Source organism: Tenrec ecaudatus, chromosome 1, assembly GCF_050624435.1.
Source record: "Tenrec ecaudatus isolate mTenEca1 chromosome 1, mTenEca1.hap1, whole genome shotgun sequence".
In the NCBI taxonomy this organism is placed as follows: Eukaryota; Metazoa; Chordata; class Mammalia; order Afrosoricida; family Tenrecidae; genus Tenrec; species Tenrec ecaudatus.
The window spans coordinates 33,897,445-33,916,993 of NC_134530.1; the positions used below are offsets into that span (position 1 = coordinate 33,897,445).

General features: G+C 49.6%; 1 protein-coding gene across 2 annotated transcripts in view; it reads right to left on the reverse strand.

Moving 5' to 3' along the window:
- CTNNBIP1 (catenin beta interacting protein 1) overlaps window positions 1–19,549 on the reverse strand; it is a 62,976-nt gene that overhangs the window by 26,464 nt on the left and 16,963 nt on the right. The window contains exon 2 of one of the 2 annotated variants that reach the window (XM_075550727.1): window positions 3,862–3,947. The exons of the other annotated variant lie outside the window; for it this stretch is intronic. The gene's annotated coding sequence lies outside the window, so the exon portion shown is untranslated. The remainder of the gene's footprint in view (window positions 1–3,861; window positions 3,948–19,549) is intronic. 2 annotated transcript variants of the gene reach the window in all.

Below are 19,549 nucleotides of genomic sequence, written 5' to 3' on the forward strand. Positions count from 1 at the left end.
ATAAGTCAGCACCGCCTCGATGGCAGGGAGTTTGGTTTTGATTTGACAGTGTAACGGACACCACACCATTCTGCACCCCGACCCGGCCTTGTCCTGGTTTTCTGGCAGCATCTTGTTCAAGTGTGGTGTGCAGTGTCTCCACCTGCTGAAGGGCTTCACACGCCACCGTGTTCACACGCTAGCACCAGCCCTGGAGCCCCCGTGAAGACTGAATGGTTACAGTAAATGTCTATGCCCCGGGTCATCTTGCTGAGGGACCAAACCCTCGAATAGGTTCCATAACCAAATTTCGCCTTAACGGACACTGGTCCCTGAAAAATGTGTATGCCTTGGATGAGTACATTGCCCAAACCACTTGTCAGTTAGTTGCCTCCTAGTCTGACTCTGACTCCTGTCCAGCCCATGAGTATCGACTCCACGGGGTTGTCAACGGCTGCCTTTTCAGAAACAGACTGCCCAATGGGGGAGGCGGGTGAGGGGAGACACCGGGGAGTGTAAGATAAGATATAATAATTATTTATAAACTATCAAGGGACCAGGGGTGGGATCGGGGAGGGAGGGGGACGGGGGAAAAAAGGGGAAACTGAGCTGATTCCAGGAACCCAAGTGAAAGGTGAATTATGAGAATGACGAGTGCAACAAATGTATAAGGGTGCTTTGCTCAATTGATGTATGTACAGACTGTGATAAGAGCCTTATGAGCCCCAATAAAAAGATTAAAAAAAAAAAAGAAACAGACTGCCAGGCCTTTCTTCCAAAGTGCCCCTGGGTGGACTCATTTCCAAAGGTCTCCCGGGGCATAGGACATGCTCTGCACTGCCTTTGAATTAAGAGTTAGACATCACGAGTAAATACCCTGACACTGTTGTCTTATGCTCAAGAGCTAGTTTTTGTTTGCTCTCCCCTTAGGGTAGCTATAAAGGAGCCCCGTGGGACAGTGGGTTGAGTGTTGCGCAACTAACTCCAAGGCTGATGGTTCAAACCCACCAGCCACTCGACAGGAGAAAACGAGGCCGTCGCCTTTCTGAGCTTTACAATCTCGGTGTTCCTAAGGAGTAGTTGTCCCCTATGAGCAGTTGGTTTTGTGAGTATGATGTAGAGGTGTCCAGCCACTAGGTGTCGCCGCACACAAAAGAACCAGCCACCCCTACACCCAACAGCTGGAGGGAGGGCTCCAGTCTGGTTCAAGCAGGCGGACCCTGAGTCCCAGTGGACACCTGCAGCGGAACATGTCACCATCCGCCCAGTCCTAGTATCAGAGCCAGGGACCAGAGCGACACGGAGGGATTTCTCTCAGACACGTCCCCAGGGCCTATTGGGGATCCTGGCACATGGCAGGCGCTCACATCACAGGATCATGCTACATTTTCAGGTGTGTTCCAGAGCAGAAGGTTTACACTCTCCAACGGCCCCTACCCACAAAAGCCTTCACCGGGAGGGATATGCCCTGGAGGCCTCACGGCCCAGGGCCTCGGACACCTCACAGTATAATGGGTCTGGGGTGTACCAGGGTGCCTGAGTCCCTTCCTTCAGCGTGCTCCCTGAGTAGAGATCATTTCTGGCTCTTCTTGCTTCGGGGAACACTCCACTTGTCTAGTATTTCTTCTAGCTCCAGCCCCCGGCGGAGAACACCCTGCTGTCTCACAAAGCAGACGCCCAAGGCACCCCCCGGGCACACGCTCACCCTTCAAACGGACCAGAAACCCTGCGGCTGGTTTGGGCAATCCTGTGTGAAACAGAATCTGCAGCAAGTGCGTGAATGGGAGGGAGGCTGATAACCGACGAGCACAAACCACGCGGACGTTTCAGTGGCTGCTGCACCACCACAACCCTGACGAGCATCGCGTTCACTTCACTGGAGGACTCCTGCTGTCCCCGTCGGGAGCAGGAAGTGGCGTCTGTGAAAACCAGAAGACCTCAAACCCACTGTCGACTCAGAGAGAGCCTACGGGACAGGGCAGAAGAGCCCCTGAGTTTCCCAGACTGGAACTTGTAGTGGGAGCAGACAGCCTCATTTATCTCCAAGTGCGGACCCAGTGTGGAACCACTACACCACCTGGGCTCCTCAAAGTGTGTGTGATATTACTTCAGCATCCACTCAAGTGGACGCACTCATGCACTCTGGGGAGGACCTGAGAGTATGCCGCCCTCTGCGTGGGTCTCCCATGGCATCCCATGTCTTCCGACGGAGCAGCCTGGAAGTTAAGGAGTGAAAAGGAGCTGGGGCAGGGAGAACCAGCACCCCTCAGCTGTCCAAGCAGATGGTTTGGAGGAAGGGCAGTGACTAGATAAAAATTCCACTTTTCCAAGAACTTTTTTGAAGTCCCCCTCGTGTAACGTGCTGGGTGGATGGCTACGTGTGTTGCGAAAGGAATTTTGCAGTCCCAGAAAATTCCATCTGAATGGGGTGAAGGCAGCTCAGAGATCCTGAAGTACATGCATTCATCTCTGACACAATGTACCCCCAAACTGCCGCCTACTGTCTCCTGTACGGGGAGGCTTAGCTGGTCTGAAGAACTGGCTCCCAGGCACTGTGCAGACCGATACAAAATCCAAACTCACTGTCTTCAAGCCAGTTCTGACTCAGAACCACCCTGCAGAGGACAGGGCAGTGCTGCCGCTGTGGGTTTTTGAGACTATAACTCGTGACGGGAACAGAAAGTCTCACCTCGCTCCCTGCAGTTAGCAGCCCAACACACAACCCACTGTGACACCGGGGCTCCCAGACTGGTACAAAGTGGGTGGCAAGTACGCTGGCTTGCTCCCCACCCCGTCCCTTCTTCTGTACTTTGTTCTGGGGAGGTGGGGGCAGCTGGCTCGGTCTTTCAGAGTCCGTTCTTTTACAGACACGCACTCCTGTGTTCCTTTCCATGAAAGTTGCTTCGGAATAAACCACTTTATTCCATGGTTTCAATGTCAAAATAACTTATATTCAGAGGAAACTTATTTTGAGGACAAAAAAAAGAGAAAGAAAAGAGGGTGGCAAATGGGCCCTCAGCATGAGACCACGCTGCTTCTCTGGGGACACCTGCGTTCTCTTAGGGCCCACGCTCCTACTCGGCGTCTGTGGGGACCTAGACTCGACCGCTGTGTGATGGCCAGTTGCTGTCGCTTCAGAAGAGCCAGGAGGTCCAGGCAGGAAGGGTCTGGAGACACTGATTTTTGCCATCATGAAGAGACCAGAGACCTAGGTCACCAGCTGCCTGGGACCCTTCTGTCTGGACATGCTGGTAAGCAGCTTTGGGAGCTGGCCCCTCTGCAACACCAGTGGGCCTGAATGCAAACACAAGGATAGGCTGAACCCTCCCAGTTCGATACATCAGGTAATACACTTAAAACCAGAGAGGACTTGCGCCTGCCGGAGCAAATTATCAAGTCACCTCAGGCTGGGCCCACACAGCAAGGGGAGACCTTGGAGACGGCATCTCTGCCCCAGGGGTCCTGACACCTATCTTTCGTTCTGCCCATTTTAAAAACAAACCAAGGTATGGCTTAAGTGTGCACACTTAGGTTTTGCTAGAACAGGACATGGTGAGCACAACCAAACCCAAGTCTGCAGTTCACAGTGCAAACACCAACCCAATGCAATACAGGCTTGTGCTTTGGAAAGCGCTTCTCAGTATGAATCCCAAGCCCGCATCGGTTTTAACAGCTAAACCAAATTGGTACCTGCCCCCCACCCCCTACCCCCACCTCATTCACCCTAAGAACCGGCTCACCTGAGCAATGAAGATTATGAAAAGGATATAGAAGAGAAAGAAGAGGCACTAACGTAGTTCATGGTCTGGTCGGCACTGTGCCCGGCCCCTGGTCTGTCACCCATCTAAGGCCCATGGCAGAGCCCATCCCCTCGCTCCTTACCTGCTTCTGGAAACGAACGTCAGGCAAGCAGGTGCTCAACTGTGATGGGAAGGGCTGCGGCCAGGGAGAAATGGGAAGGTGCCGCCCTGTGGAAACAGGGGACTCGTCATGTGAGGAGCTAGGAGGGTCCCGACGGCTCCCAGTGTCAAGTCGGGGCCCACGCCCCACGCTGATGGACCAGAAGTGCTGGCAGGAAGCTCATGGCAACAGGCTGGGCTGGGGTCCAGAAATACCTGTGTGTCAGGCCAGCCCAGGGAACCTGTACCAACAGCTCTGGGAGAAGGTGCTGACTGCAGCTAAGCTTGCCTGCTATTTCCGGCCAAAGCAGGTCAGCCTGCTCAACTCCACACACCTCCTCCCCGGTTAGTCACCCGGCTAATTGACGGGCTAAGCACGGAGACACTGAGGACCAGCATGAATCACTCAGGGACTGGGGACAGGCAGGTCCCACACCTGGGTGAGATGACGTTCCGCCCACCAGATGGAGCCTTGGTACTCGGAGGCCCACCTCCTCTGCGCTCAGCTATTCCACGTAAATAGTCTGCTTAGTGAGTAGATGCAGACTCATAGGGAACACCAACAAACAGACGTATGTCATATGCACCACGCTCAAAGCAGACTCACAGCTATTGAGTTGATGCTGACTCACAGTGACCCAATAGGACAGAGCAGAACTGCTCCTGTGAGTTTCTAAGACAGTAACTGTTTACGGGAGTAGAAAGCTCAGTGTGTGTTAGTCTCAAGGAGCAGGAGGTGGTTTCAAACTGTGGACCTCATGGACTGCAGCCCAGCACGTAACCACCATGCCACCAGCTTGCACCACCTAGGGACACAGAAAACACACTCGACACTGATTTACAAACCGCCTGGCCACGTGCCTACTTGTGCAAACACCTATTCCAGAAATCAGAGTGCTCGGCCTCTGCTGCTGCCTCCCACAGATAAAACCAGCCCTGGGTCATGTTCGCAGAATAATTCAAAAGGGACGGGGGAGGGCTGCAGCTATCCTCTGTTTCCTCTGAAGCCCTCTCCTGACAAGCTGGAAGCACAGGGAGGTTGGAGGGGGAGGAAGTGAGGAGTGTTGCAGGCCAGAGCCACCTCCTCCTTGTGGCAGGGCACGCAGACCTCAGGACTCAACACAGAGTCCAGAGATGGGCTTCAGAGGCAGCCTGGACGTCTGCACTGAAGCACTCGGCTTCACGGGGCTCCCACCGGGGATGGAGGTCTGTGCGCCCCATTTTGAGGAATGTTCTCTGAGGGTGGTGCTGGGCAAAATGCCGCCACCCTTTGCCAGTGTCCTCACAGCTTCTGTAGTGAAGGCTGCTGCTCTCCCGGGCTGCTGTGGGGAGCAGCTTTCAGGAGAAATGGGTGGCAAAAGCCTGCCCGAAAGGTAGACACCGCTCCACACCTGTCTCTCTTCTGCATATCCCTCCGCCAGCAGAGGCCCTGGGACGAGACGCCCTCACCCACCACTGCCACCCCTCTCCCGCCCCCAGGAATAGACCATGGGTAGCAGTCATGGCTCTCCTTCCTCTAGATATCAAAGCACTGAAATACCAAGCCCCCCCGGGGAACTTCCCACCTTCCTTCCAGAAAGATATGAAAAGGAGCGGCCTTCTCACACGTCTGCAGGCTTTGCAACAGTAGCAACAAAAATATCGTTTTAGGCACACGGCAAAGTATCACCTGTTTATTTTGACAAACCTTTACATGAATCTTGAGGTTTTGCCATCTTAGGCTCCATGGAGGAGCCCTGGTGGAGGATTGGTTACACAGTGTGCTGCTAACTACCATGAGGTCAGCAGTTTGAAATCACTGGCCACTCCTTGGGAACAAGATGGAGCTTTCCACACCTGCAAAAAGTTAATAATCTAGCACACCAACCCGTGTGATCGCAAGGTGTCGATGGGATCAGGTATCAGGCATCAGAAGACCCAAAACAACCAACCATTTCAGTGTGAACTGGTTGGAATGGAGGGGGGTTGAAAGGGAGACCCAAAGTCCATCTGTAGATAATTTGATGTCCCTCACAGAAGGGTCACAAGGAAGAGACGAGCCAGTCAGGGTGCAGTATAGCACCAACAAAACATAACATTCCTCTAGTTCTTTAATGCTCCCCTCTCCAGCAGAGAATGTAAATAGGTACAGATAAGAGCTGGACACATTGGGAATCCAGGACAGCTAAACCCCTCAGGACCAATACTGAGAATAGTGATACCAGGAGGGTAGGGGAAGGGGAGGGGAGAAGGGGAGGGGAGAAGGGGAAGAAAGAGGGAAACGATCGCAATGATAAATGTACAGCCATCCTTCCCAGGGGGATAAGCAACAGAAACGTGGGTGAAGGGAGACAACAGATGGTGTAAAATATGAAAATAAAAATAAAGAAAGCTGATGGTGCCCAGCTATCCAAAGATATAGTCTGGGCTGCCACTCCCCCAAGAAGAATTTATTTAGAGGACAGCACTGAAGCTGCACCTCTGGGAGAAGGACATGTCTGATCAAAGCACATGGGAGCAAATGAAGGGGGAGGAAGAGAGAGTGGAGCACATCCTGGCCCACCAAGCCACTCGATCCACAGAGAAGACCACATGGCCAGCCCCACTATGAGACATGACATCCCTCACTGATCCATAGTCCCACAGGAGACAACACTGGAGACACAGTGTGGGAATTCAGCCTGATCTGATCCCACCACATAGAGGCAAAATACTAAGGGTGTTCAACAGAACAGCAAGGGAACAGAGCAATGAAGTCCCCAGGGATTACCAAAAATAGACTTTGGGGAGGGCATGGTACCCCAACAAACTGGACCGGAAAACACTCCTAAAGGCCAACAAACAGTCCTTGAACTAACTACAAGCTTTTCTTTCTTCTTGTGTTTTGTTTTTTGTTATTGGTTTGATGTTGTTGTTTTGTTTTATTTTGTTGCTTGGTTGTGCCCTGTCTTGCTTTTGCGCGTGTTATTATTTCCAAAGGTATGTCTAAATAAGAAGGGCTGGATGAACAATCTGGAAGAGAAAACAAGGAAATCAGGGGGACATAGGAGAAGGGGAGGTGGGGGCAACGGTAGTGGTGTTAACAAACCTAGGGACAAGGGAACAACAAGTGATCCAAATCGGTGGTGAGGAGGGTGTAGGAGGCCTGGTAGGGCGTGATCAAGGGTAATGTAACCAAGAGGAATTACTGAAACCCAAATGAAGACTGAGCATGATAGTGGGACAAGAGGCAAGTCAAGGGAAATAGAGGAAAGAGCTAGGAGGCAAAGGGCATTTATAGAGGTCTAAATAAAGACATGTACATATGTAAATATATTTATATATGAGGATGGGGATATAGATCTATGTGCATATATTTATAGATTTAGTATTAAGGTAGCAGATGGACATTGGGCCTTCACTCAAGTACTCCCTCAATGCAAGAATACTATGTTCTATTAAATTGGCATTCTATGATGCTCTTCTTCCCGATGTGATCGCTGAAGACAAAGTGGGTGCATAAGCAAATGTGGTGAAGAAAGCTGATGGTGCCTGGCTATCAAAAGTGATAGCGTCTGGGGTCTTAAAGGCTTGAAGATGAACAAGCAGCCATCTAGCTGAGAAGCAACAAAGCCCACATGGAAGAGGTACACCAGCCTGTGTGATCACGAGATGTCAGGCATCATCAGAACAAAAAAAAACCATATCACTGTGAATGAGGGGGAGTGCAGAGTGGAGACCCAAAGCACATTTGTAGACCCCTGGATATCTCCTTACAGAAGGGTCTCGGGAAAGAGACAAGCTAGTCAGGGTGCGATGTAGCAAAGATGAAACATACAACTTACCTCTAGTTTAAGGTGACCAGATTTGAACATTGGTAAAGCAGGACACCATTGATAAAACTCATATCCTGGCGAAATAGCCACATGGCAGCCAAAAACTGTGTACCCTAGCTTGTTGTGCATTTTTCCAAAAATTGGGACTTTTTAAAAATGGCGTGGGGCAAATTGTTAAAAATTGGGACTGTCCTGCCAAAAGCGGGATATCTGGTTACCTTACTCTAGTTCCTAAATGCTTCCTCCCTAGCCAGTTCTACCTTACAAATCTGGCTAGACCAGAGGATGTACACTGGGCCAGACAGGAACTGGAAACACAGGGTATCCAGGACGGATGATCCCTTCAAGACCAGTGGTGAGAATGGCGATACCAAGAGAGTGGAGGGAGGGTGGGTTGGAAAGGGGGAACTGATTGCAAGGATCTACATATAACCTCCTCCATGGGGGACGGACAACAGAAAAGCAGGTGAAGGGAGACATCGGACAGTGAAAGATATGATAACATAATCATTTATAAATTATCAAGGGTTCATGAGGGAGGGGGTAACAGGGAGGGAAGAGGAAAAATGAGGAGCTGATGCTAGGGGCTTAAGTGGAGAGCAAATGTTTTGAGAATGATGAGGACAATGAATGTACAGATGTGCTTGACACAATGGATATATGTATGGATCGTGATAAGAGCTGCATGAGCCCCCAATAAAATTATTTAAAATAAAATCATTTATAAATTATCAAGGGTTCACGAGAGTAGGTGAACCCTTGGGAGGGAGGGAAAAAAGAGGAGCTGATACCAAGAGCTCAAGTAGAAAGAAAATGTTTTGGAAATGATGATGGCAACATATGTACAAATGTTCTTGATACAATGGATGTATAGATTGTTATAAGAGCTATAAGAACCCCCAATAAAATGATTTATTTAAATTAATTTTTATTTTGTTTTATTAGGAGCTCATACAACTCTTATCACAATCCATACATACATCAATTGTGTAAAGCACATTTGTACATTCATTGTCCTCATCATTCTTAAAACAGTTGCTCTCCACCTAAGCCCCTGGCATCAGCTCCTCATTTTTCCCCTACCTCCCTGCTCCCCACTCCTTCATGAATCCAAAATAATTTATAAATTATTATTTTGTCATATCTTGTCCTGTCAGACATCTCCCTTCACCCATTTTTCTGTTGTCCATCCCCCAGGGAGGAGGTTATACGTAGATCCTTGCAATTGGTTCCCCCTTTCCAACCCACCCTCCCTCCATAAAATTAATTTTTTAAAAAGTTAATAATCTCAGAAACTTACAGGGGCAGTTCTACCCTGCCCATCGGGTCACTATGAATCAGAATTGACCCAATGGCAGTGAGTCTGGGTCTGTTGGTTTATTTGTTTTCTATGTATGGGGTTATGGAGCCCTGGTGGCACAGTGTAAGTGCTGGCTACTAAGCATAAGGTCAACAGTTCAAACCCACCAGCCACTCGTCGGGTAAATGGGAGCCTGACTGCTCCCATAAAAATGTCCATCAAGCACTGCCATCAATCGATTCCAACTCACAGCGACCGTATAGGATGGAGCAGACTGTTCCTGTGGGTTTCATTTTTCTCCTGAGGAGTAGATGATTTCAAATTGCTGACCTGCAGTGACCCACAGGGCTACTCTCGGAAACCTTAAGGAGCTCATTTCTGTCCTAATTGATGGTGAGGAGTCAGAAGGACTCGAGGACAATGTGGGGGTGGGGGTGGAGGCATGAAGGTCATGGCGGGGGTGGTGGGTTCCTTGTAACTAAGGGTTGAACCAAGTCAGACATTGGTAACCTGGGAACTACTATAAAGCACTTGCACAAGGGTTAGTTTATAGCAAGCACTTGATCAATATTAGTTACTATGACTAATGATACAAAAAAAAAGAGTCCTAGGCACAAAGGATTAGGCGTTCAGCTGCTGGCTGCAAGGCTGGAAGTGGAATCCAGTCCGTGGCTATGCAGGAGAGAGCCCTGTCCATCTGCTCCCATGAAGGCTTCATCCTAGAAGATCAGGACTGACTCAACAGCACCGATGAACAACAACTATGATATGACTTAAAATGACACATTGTGAGCAGCTGACATTTTTTGTTACAGGATGGGGGTGGTGGTGGTTACATTAGACAGACAATAAAAATTCAGTGGAGAAACATTGAAGTTGTTGAGGATTTTGTCTTGTGTGGAACCACAGCAATGCTCACGGAAGCAGCAGTCAAGATCAAACACGAGTGGCATTAGTAAATCTGCTGCATAAGGCCTCTTTACAAAACAAAGATGTTACAAGGTAAACAAGCAGCCATCTAGCTGAGAATCAACAAAGCCCACATGGAAGAAGCACACCAGCCTGTGCGATCACGAGGTTTTCGAAGAGATCAGTTATCAGGCATTAAAGAACAAAAAATCATATCATTGTGCGAACGCTGAATTCCCTGATGCGAACGCTGAAGACAAATGGGTGCATAAGCAAATGTGGCGAAGAAAGTTGATGGTACCCAGCTATCAAAAGATATAGTATCTGGGGTCTTAAAGGCTTGAAGGTAAACAAGCGGCCATCTAGCTCAGAAGCAACAAAGCCCACATGGAAAAAGCACACCAGCCTGTGTGATCATGAGGTGTCGAAGGGATCAGGTATCAGGCATCATCAGAACAAAAAATCATATCATTGTGAATGAGGGGGGAAATGCGGAGTGGAAACCCAAAACCCATTTATATGTCACTGGACATCCCTTATAGAAGAACCTCGGGGAGGAGATGAGTCAGTCAGGGTGTGATGTAGCAGCGATGAAACATACAACTTTCCTCTAGTTCCTAAATGCTTCCTTCCCATCCACTATCATGATCCCAGTTCTACCTCACAAACCTTTCTAGACCAGAGGATGTACAGTGGTACAGATAGAAACTGGAAACACAGGGAATACAGGGTGGTGTGAGTGGCGATATTGGGAGAGTGGAGGGAGGGTGGGTTGGCAAGGGGGAACCGATTACAAGGATCTACATGTAACCTCCTCCGTGGGGGACGGACAACAGAAAAGTGGATGAAGGGAGGTGTTGGACAGTGTAAGATATGACAAAATAATAATTTATAAATTATCAAGGGAGTGGGGAGGGAGGGGAAAAATGAGGAGCTGATGCCAGGGGCTTAGGTGGAGAGTAAATGTTTTGAGAATGATGAGGGCAATGAATGTACAAATGTGCTTTACACAATTGATGTATGTATGGATTGTGATAAGAATAAAACGATTTTAAAAAAAAGAAAACAAGGATGTTACTTTGAGGGCTAAGTTCCACCTGATTCAAGTCACAGTGTTTACAATGACCTCATATGCAAGTTAAAGTTGAACACTGAATAAAGACTGAAGAATCGATGCATTTGAACTGTGGTGCTGGAGATGAATATTGGAAGTACCAAGGACTACTAAAAGGACAAACCCATCTGTCTTTGAAGAAGTATGGCCAGAGTGCTCCTTGGAGGCAAGGATGGTGAGACTTTGTCTTCCATACTTTGGACATGTTGCTAGAGGAGACCAGTCCCTGGAGAAAATCATCGTGCTTGGTAAAGTAGAGGGGCAGCCCACAAGGAGGTGGATTGACACCATGGCTGCAACAATGGATTCAGGCATGGGAACAATTGTGAGGATGACACGGGACCTGGCAGTGTTTTGTTCTGTTGCACATGAAGTCGCTATGGGTCGGAACAGACTCACTGGGATGTAAAAACAACAATAACAACAAGAATTCAAATGTTCAAAATATCAGCAGCTTCCTTTCCTCCCTTTCTCCCTCCTAGTTTATCCATCAGCCTCCAACTGACTCAAAGACAAAGAGATGCTGAGGTGGCACAGGACCCCATCACTATGTTGATCAGGCCACCCCTGTCACTCAGGATGCTCAAAGCAGGGGTCCTCAAGCTGGGTACCAGGGAGGGACACTTGAAGTCAGGCAATTTTGGGGACCGTGCTGTGCATGGTAGGAATTTGGCACCAGACCTACACCTGTGATGATCCAGGTCTCCAGAAATGGTTGCCAAAGGTCCCCGGTGGAAGGTGGGGGTGAAGCGGTGGTCAAGTTTGCTCCGGCTGAGCGAGCACTGCTTTAAAGAAACAAATGAGTTGCCATCAAGATGCCTCTGATTCATAAGGACCCCATGGGGGTCCGAGCAGAGCTGTGCTCCATGGAGTTTTCAATGGTTGGATTTTCAGAAGCAGATTGCCAGGCCTTTCTTATGAAGTGCCTCTTGGTGGACTTGAACCTCCACCCTTTGGATTAACAGCCAAGACCACAAACCATGTGCACCACTTGGGACTCCTTGAAAGCAGCAATGCACAAATATGTCTGCCATACTTGCCAGACATTGTTCTCAACCTTTTACAGATACCAAATCATTTCCATCTTGGTAGCCAACAACCCTGTGAGTCTTCAACAGGAGGATGTAGAGGCACTAAGAGACCTCATAACTCGCCAGTGACCAATCAGCTAATTCCTACTAGAGGAGAACTCACACCCAGGTCTCTGGGCTGGTGATCACTCCACTGTATTGCTCTTCAGTGGAAGCACAGGAGTGAACACCTGGCTCGGGGCTGGCCCTGCAGCCTGAAACCCAGCTCCTGCTGGGGTGTGCACCACGTGGCTCCCGGCCCGCCAGCATATCAAACCTGGGGCACCAGGGAGAACTGCCACATGCGCCACTCACAGTAATTAAAGCGGGAACCTCCCATGCTCTTGGGCCTCATGAGCAACTTGCCTTAATTAATAAATGCCATACTTCCACCTCCTCCATCCAGAGGCCAGACTCAGTATTCCCAAACCCTGCTCGGCCGACTCGAGCCAAACAGGTCACCTAATAAGGGCTGTGGCCAGGCTGGGAGTTTGCAGGCCTCGGCCCCATTCCAAGGGGGATGAGCTGCGGAGAGAAACTTGCCGAGAGGTTGTCAATCCAGACTCAGACCTGACTCCAAGCTCCTTTGGGTGCACTGTGGAGACAGGTGGTATTGCCTAGTGGTAAACAAGTGACAGAGCCTGGGCTGTACTCCATGCACGCTTACCCTCCATCCCACGAGCCCCGTGGACTCAGACACTCATGGCAGCAGGACCCACTACAATCGAACCAGTCATGAAAATCTCCTGCACAAGAAACAAGAAACAAACCCAGGGCCCCCACATTACTGTCAACCAAAGACCAACTGGTAATGAAGACAAGATAAGACACCATAAGAGTGGAATACAGGGGCTGGCTCCAGGTGGGATCCAAGATGGGAGGGGGAGGAAGCCAGAAGGCCATTCCTGGGCAAACGCAAAAAACCCACTGCTGTGGAGGCAATTCACACTTAGAGTGACCCCTTAGGGCTGGGCAGGGCTTTCCCAGCCTCATCTTTCTTCCTGCTGACCTTGAGGTAAGTGGCCCAACAGGTAACCCAGTTTCCACCATCTAACCCCCACTGAACCCTAATGTCCACCCAGGCAAGTTCATGAAGACAAGATTAGGCGATAATCTACTTTCAAACACACGCAGCCTCAGGGCAAAGCTTTTTCCGAGGTGAGTCAGGGTCAGCGAGAACTGCGAGAAGGCTGAGTCCATGTGGAGACTCAAACTGGACTTAGGGAGGCCTCACTACAGCCTCATGCTCAGGGTGTACGCTCTCATACAAAGTGTAACGCCGACATAGCAGGGTTGGCGTGGGCATCCGCTTCGAGTTTCTGGTTTAAAACAGTATTTATCCTTGTGATTCTGGCCTGATGGGTAGAAAAAGTTACCCAGAAGGGGCTGCCTTTCCAAGCCCTGACTTGGACGAAACGCACCTTTTGCTGGCTAAGACAGAGAGGGGGCCGGGCAGCTTACCCTGAGAGTCTCTTGCAGGTCAACGGACAATCCTGCCAACAGAATGGCAACGCTGAGGCTGACAAAGGTCCTGGCTGAACCAGCAGGCCCACAGCTGGACTAAGAACAGGGCAGAGGTGTTCTCTCCACCTGGGGAGCAAGGACCAAAGGGAAGAAGGGTGGCTTTCTACCTGATTCAAAAAGAGACTCTTCTTCCCCTTCCTGAGCCCTGAAAGCTGGCCAAGTCGGGGCTGAAACCTGAAGTCAGGAATCAGCGCCCCTACAAAATCTGGCTGTGGGTTTTCCACTAATTCAGTCCGACTCTTGACCTTCAGCCTCTGGCACGTTCCAACGGGATGGAGAATGTGGAATACAGAGCCCTCATCTGTTTCCAAGTGGATGGGAGGCTGGGGACCCTCCTCCACCCCAGGTCTCCCCAGCAGGGTGGACCTGCACCCTGGCTGGAGACTTCAAGAGTGAGGCTGTCCCGAGGCCACCAGTGTGATGGGATGATTGAGGGGTGCACAGCACGAGAAACGACATCAATGTCACTGAATTTCCCATGCTGCGATGGCTGGATTGGGGAACATCTTGTGTCTATTCTCACCACAACTACACAGAGAGAGAGAGACCAATGTGTATGCTGGTGGCAAATCGAAATAACACCAAACCAACTACTACCGAGTTGATCCCGACTCCCAGGGGCCCACGCATTCCAGAGTAGAACCTCGCCGCAGTGCTTTCCCAGCCCTGATACTGCTGGAAGCAGGCTTTTCTTCAGAGGCACAGTCTGAACTATGGCGGGTCTGAACCACACACATTAGGTAGTCTCCTTTTTTCTCCAGGACGTGGCTACCACCAGGGATGCCCCTGGCATGGTTCTGGAGGCCCCAAAGGGAAAACCATTGGCACTTCTGGTCAACTCTTTTTAGAGGCTGGGCTGAAGACTGACAGGACCAATTCCAAAACGAATCATCTCAGGGAAGGGCCTGGCCAGGTTTCCAAGCCTGGGTTAGCCCCAGAGAATGAGTCCAGAATGGGAACTTCAACCAGTGGACACGCCATCACCACCAACCCTGCCTCCTGCAGCTCCCATCACCCCTTGATCTTGCAGTCACAATTGAAAAGGTTGATTAGGCTGTGTCATCAAACTTTTATAAAGAAGAAAAAATAAAGCTAGATTGTGTTGTTTATTAGGAGGAGACCATTCACATTTCCCTCATGAGCTCAGGGCCTGGATTCAGAATCCTATGCCACCCTCATTGTCATGGGGGCCAGTGCTCTGAAGCTGCCCAGCTAATCACGGCCCCTCCCAGGCTCCCCACCTCTCCCTCTGCTCTCCCCCCACTGAGGTTTCCTAGAATTGATTCAAATAAATAGGCTTCCTGAACCAGGTTCCCTGCATCCTCTCCGAATCCCAGGGCTGGGAAAGCCTCCAGCTTCCTGTGGTGAGGCTGAGGTCATCGAAGCAACTGGGTCACCAGCAGGGCCAGGACTCTGTCCCCAGCCTTGCCCTGAGAGGTGGCAGGTAGCCAGCTTCTTGCCTCTCTTCACCCCCCTGCTCTGGTCATGGCCATCCTCGGGACCCCACTGTGAGGCTCCCAACTGAACAAGGCCTTCGTATACCACCAGGACTGGTGGTAACTCCACGTGTGTCAGAGAACAATGCTCCAGGGGGCGTTCAATGGCTGATATGTTTGGATTCAGTTACCAGGTCTTTCTTCCTAGGTGCCTCTGGGTCAACTCTCACCGTCAACCTTTCTGTTAGCAACCAGCACGTCGCCATTTGCACCACCCAGGAACTCCCCTTCCGACATTAAGTCCTTCAGAAAGGAAGTTTCAGGGCCACTGCCTCCTTTTTCTTCCAGACCCTCAGCACACAGGCACATGCTAATAAAAGGACAGGTGTGTCTGGTCACCTTGCAAACATCCCACCCCTGCTACAAAATGCCAGGGTTTGCTCCAAGGCACCCGTGGAAGAAGCCAAACTGTTTGGCTGCTTAGATCACTGCTGTGCTCTACACCCCAGGAGCTGATCTTTGGCCTGCCCCCAACAAAAAATAACCCACGGAAGGAGGAAGCCTCCCTCTGTGAGGCTGTTTAGGACTCAGTTTCCTTCCTCCTTAAATGCTCAACAAGCTAATAATCAAAAGCTCTTCAAGACAAGTGCAGACTCACACGTGTGGATTCAATTAACTCGGTGGAGGAAGCAGCCTCAGGATGACAACTCCTGACAACGGTTTGCAGGCCTTGCCCACTGTCCAGTCTGGAAGCACGGCCTCTGGAGGCAGGGGGTGAGCAGAATGCCTGAGATCTGAGGAAATGGAGACACATAGCACCTGAGAGAGCAGGAGAACCCCTAGGGGAGTCCAGAGGTGAGCCTGGTTGGCTGCTAAACAAAAGTTAGTGGTTTGAGGCCACCCAGAGGTGCCTCCGAGGAAAGACCTGGTGATCTACTGCCGACAAAAAAATCAGCCATGGAAAACCCTATCTAGTGCAGTCCTACTCCAACACACATGGGGTCACCGTGAGTTGGGATCCACTCAGGGGCAAGTGGTGTGATGCATGCAGCAGAAATCCCCTGGATCCCCCCACTCTACCTCCACTTCCACCCCTCACCACACATAGTCTCCCAAAGGTTTTCCTGAAGGCAGGGCCAAAGTGGAAATGCTCAGAAAAGCTGCTGGGAATGGGTTTGTAGGCTAAAGGGGTCCAAGAAACTGTCCCCATCCCCAATGGGTGCAGGCATAATTCTGGCATAACTCCCAGAATTAGGCACACCAGATAGATGAATTCAGAAGCCTCATTGCCCGCTTGTTTATAATTACATTTCCCATCCGTAAAGCCACAAAACCATGAGTCACCAGACCACTGAGAAGGAGAAAACACTGCTCGCCAAATTGGCTGCTTGGAGCTGTCCTGGTAAGCAGACTGTGGGTTTTACAGATCGATGACTTACCCAAGACTGTCTTGCATAAAATGAAACCCAGGAGGTCTTTTATCAGGCTCGTGACAAGGTGTCCAAGTGACCTGTGAGCTGTCCTCTTGCAAAAACTCTCAGCTGAGAGGTACGCCAAGAGGTTAGTTTCATGATGCAGTAGCCCTGAGGCTGAAGGCTGCTTTTAAAGCCTATAGAACAATGGTTCCCAACCCTTCCTAATGCCACAACCCTTTAATATAGTTCATGTTGTGGTGACCCCCCCAGCCATAAAATTATTTTTGTTGCTACTTTATCACTGTAATTTTGCTACTGTTATGAATCAGGTGACCCCTGTGAAAGGGTCATCAACCGCCAAAGGGGTTGCAACCCATAGGTTGAGAACCGCTAGAATGAAACTTCTTTGCAAATGTACTTAGACCACAGAAAGCAATATCAATAATAATTGAGGCCAAAATGCACAGAAGATTCACCAGTTTTCACCTGCTTCTATAAACACCATATGTATCTGCCAGAAAAATATTTTGTCCATCAAATTTCCAAGCCTCCAAATTAACAATTCACTCAAAAAGAAGTTGCTAAGAGGAAGGGAAGCTGAAGGCTACACCTGCTATAAAAGTGAGAAAGCCCTAGAAACTCCGGGCCACATCCCAGGAGATCGAGGCAAATGGGGGAACAAAGTGCCCCCAATAAATTCCAGATGAACTAATGAGACGTAGGTGTTTTGGTGTGTGTGTAGGGAGGCGGGGGGTGTTGGGTTGTTGTACTTTTGATTTTTACTATCATGAAACATTTCAAGGCCACAGAAAAGTTGAAAGACTGGTACCATGACCATGGAACTATCTTGTCAATGGCTATCTTTTGTCACACCTGTGTTGTGCCTGTCTGTGGGCGTGTGTGTGGATATGTGTGCTTCCCTTGGCTGGACACCTTACCATATATCCTAGAAGGGCATCCTCCAGCACAACCACAATACTATTATCGCCCTCAAAGAATTCCATATTCATCTAGTGGTGTTCTATGAGATACAGCCCATACCAACTGCCCCTATTCTCCCCATCCCCCAAATTTGCCCATTACCGGTTTTCAATCCAGTCTCTCAATCGCGTCGGCTTGCCTACTCAGTCCCTTCCTTTAGTCTAGAACGAGTCCCTCAAAGCAACACCAAAAGCCCTCCCAAACTAACTGCCCTTGAGTCGACTCCAACTCAGAGGTCCGAGACTGTAACTCTTTGGGGAGCAGAAAGTATCAGATGCCTCTGGAAAGATGGAGTCAAACTGCTGCAGTCAGCAGCCCAGTTTGTAACCCTCTAGCCCACTAAAGCGGGGCAAATGGGTAACATCCTCAGCTGCTAACTAACACCTTGGAAGACCGAGTCCGCCCAGAGGTGCTTCAGAAGAAAGGCCTGGTGATCTGTTTCGGAAAGTCGTGGATTGCCCCACAGAGCACAGCTCTGTTCGGACCCACGTAGGCTCATTGTGAGCAGGGTTGTCTGCAGGGCCACGGGCTCAGTCTGGAAAGGCTCCCCAGGTGTGGTTGTTGATACAACAGAAGCATTCTTAAAATCCAGGGCCATTGTTGCTAGCGGGTCCCCCAAATCTTTTTTCTCCAGTTGCTTCCTCGGAATTATAGGCAGCTAAATGTTTTTGCCAGGAAACGACCATAGCTGGTGTTACACGGGTCCCACTGAGACCCAGAAGAGGTTAGCTGTGCTCCATTTATGGGGTTGCCAGGCTTGAAGTGCCTAACTCAAATTCAAAACCCTGCCTCGAGTCTATTCGGCCTCAGACTGACCCTATGTAGGAGAGGGTAGACTGCGCCTGTGGGGTTCGGAGACTGTAACTCCTTATGGGGGTGGGAAGCTGCATCGCTCTCCCAAAGCAATGCTGGTCATTGCAAACCGTTAACCTCAAGGAGAGCAGCCTGACACATACCAGTCTGCCACCAGGGCGCCTTTTAAATGCACAAAACAGAGAGGAAATATGAGAGAGGAAAACAATGTCTTGGTACAAAGTGAGGAAAACTAGGAAGGAGTGAGACACACCAACACAGCAGGAAAAGAAAACAGTATGAAAGAAAACCCAGAAGTCCTCAAAGAAAAGATTTTTTTTTAATCTTCTCATAAATCCGAAGTCTACCTTGCAGGCCTGGATAGGACAGAGGCTGTACACTGGTGCATATGAGGGCTGGAGGTACAGGGAATCCAGGGTGGATGATACCTTCAGGACCAAGGGTGTGAGGGACGATGCTGGGAGAGTGGAGGGTGAGTGGGTTGGAAAGGGGGAACTGATTACAAGGATCCACATGTGACCTCTTCCCTGGGAGAGGGACAGCAGAAAGGGGGGAAGGGAGACTCCAGATAGAGCAAGATATGACAAAATAACGATGTATAAATTACCAAGGGCACATGAGGGAGGGGGGAAAGGGGAGGGAGGGGAAAAGAAAAAGAGGACCTGATGCAAGGGGCTTAAGTGGAGAGCAAATGCCTTGAGAATGATTGGGGCAGGGAATGTATGGATGTGCTTTATACAATTGATGTATGTATATGTATGGATGGTGATAAGAGTTGTATGAGTCCCTAATAAAATGTAAAAAAAGAAAAGAGGAGAAAAAAATGATTAGGGCAAAGACTGTACAGATGTGCTTTATACAATTGATGTATGTATATGTATGAACTGTGATAAGAATTGTATGAGCCCCTAATAAATTGTTAAAATTAAAAAAAAAAAGGACAGAATTGACATGCTTGGATTGCGGTGTTGGTGAAGAATACTGAATATCGCACGGACTGCCAGAAGAACAAACAAATCTGTCTTGGATGAAGGACAAACAGAATGTTCCTTAGGAGCAGGGGTGGTGACACTTCAGTCAGCTCACTGTCTTTGGACACATACCACTAGAAAAGGACATCATGTTTGAGAAAGCAGCAAACAAAACAAAACCACACTCCCTGCCATTGAGTCAATTCTGCCTCACAGCCACCCTGAGGCAGCGCTGAGGACCAGTGAGGTCAGGCACACCTTGCTGATTTGGAGCAGCCCAAAGCTGAAACCACGGACTCCAACATACCAACCGCATCCAAGATGGTGCGGGCTGCCACGAGCCG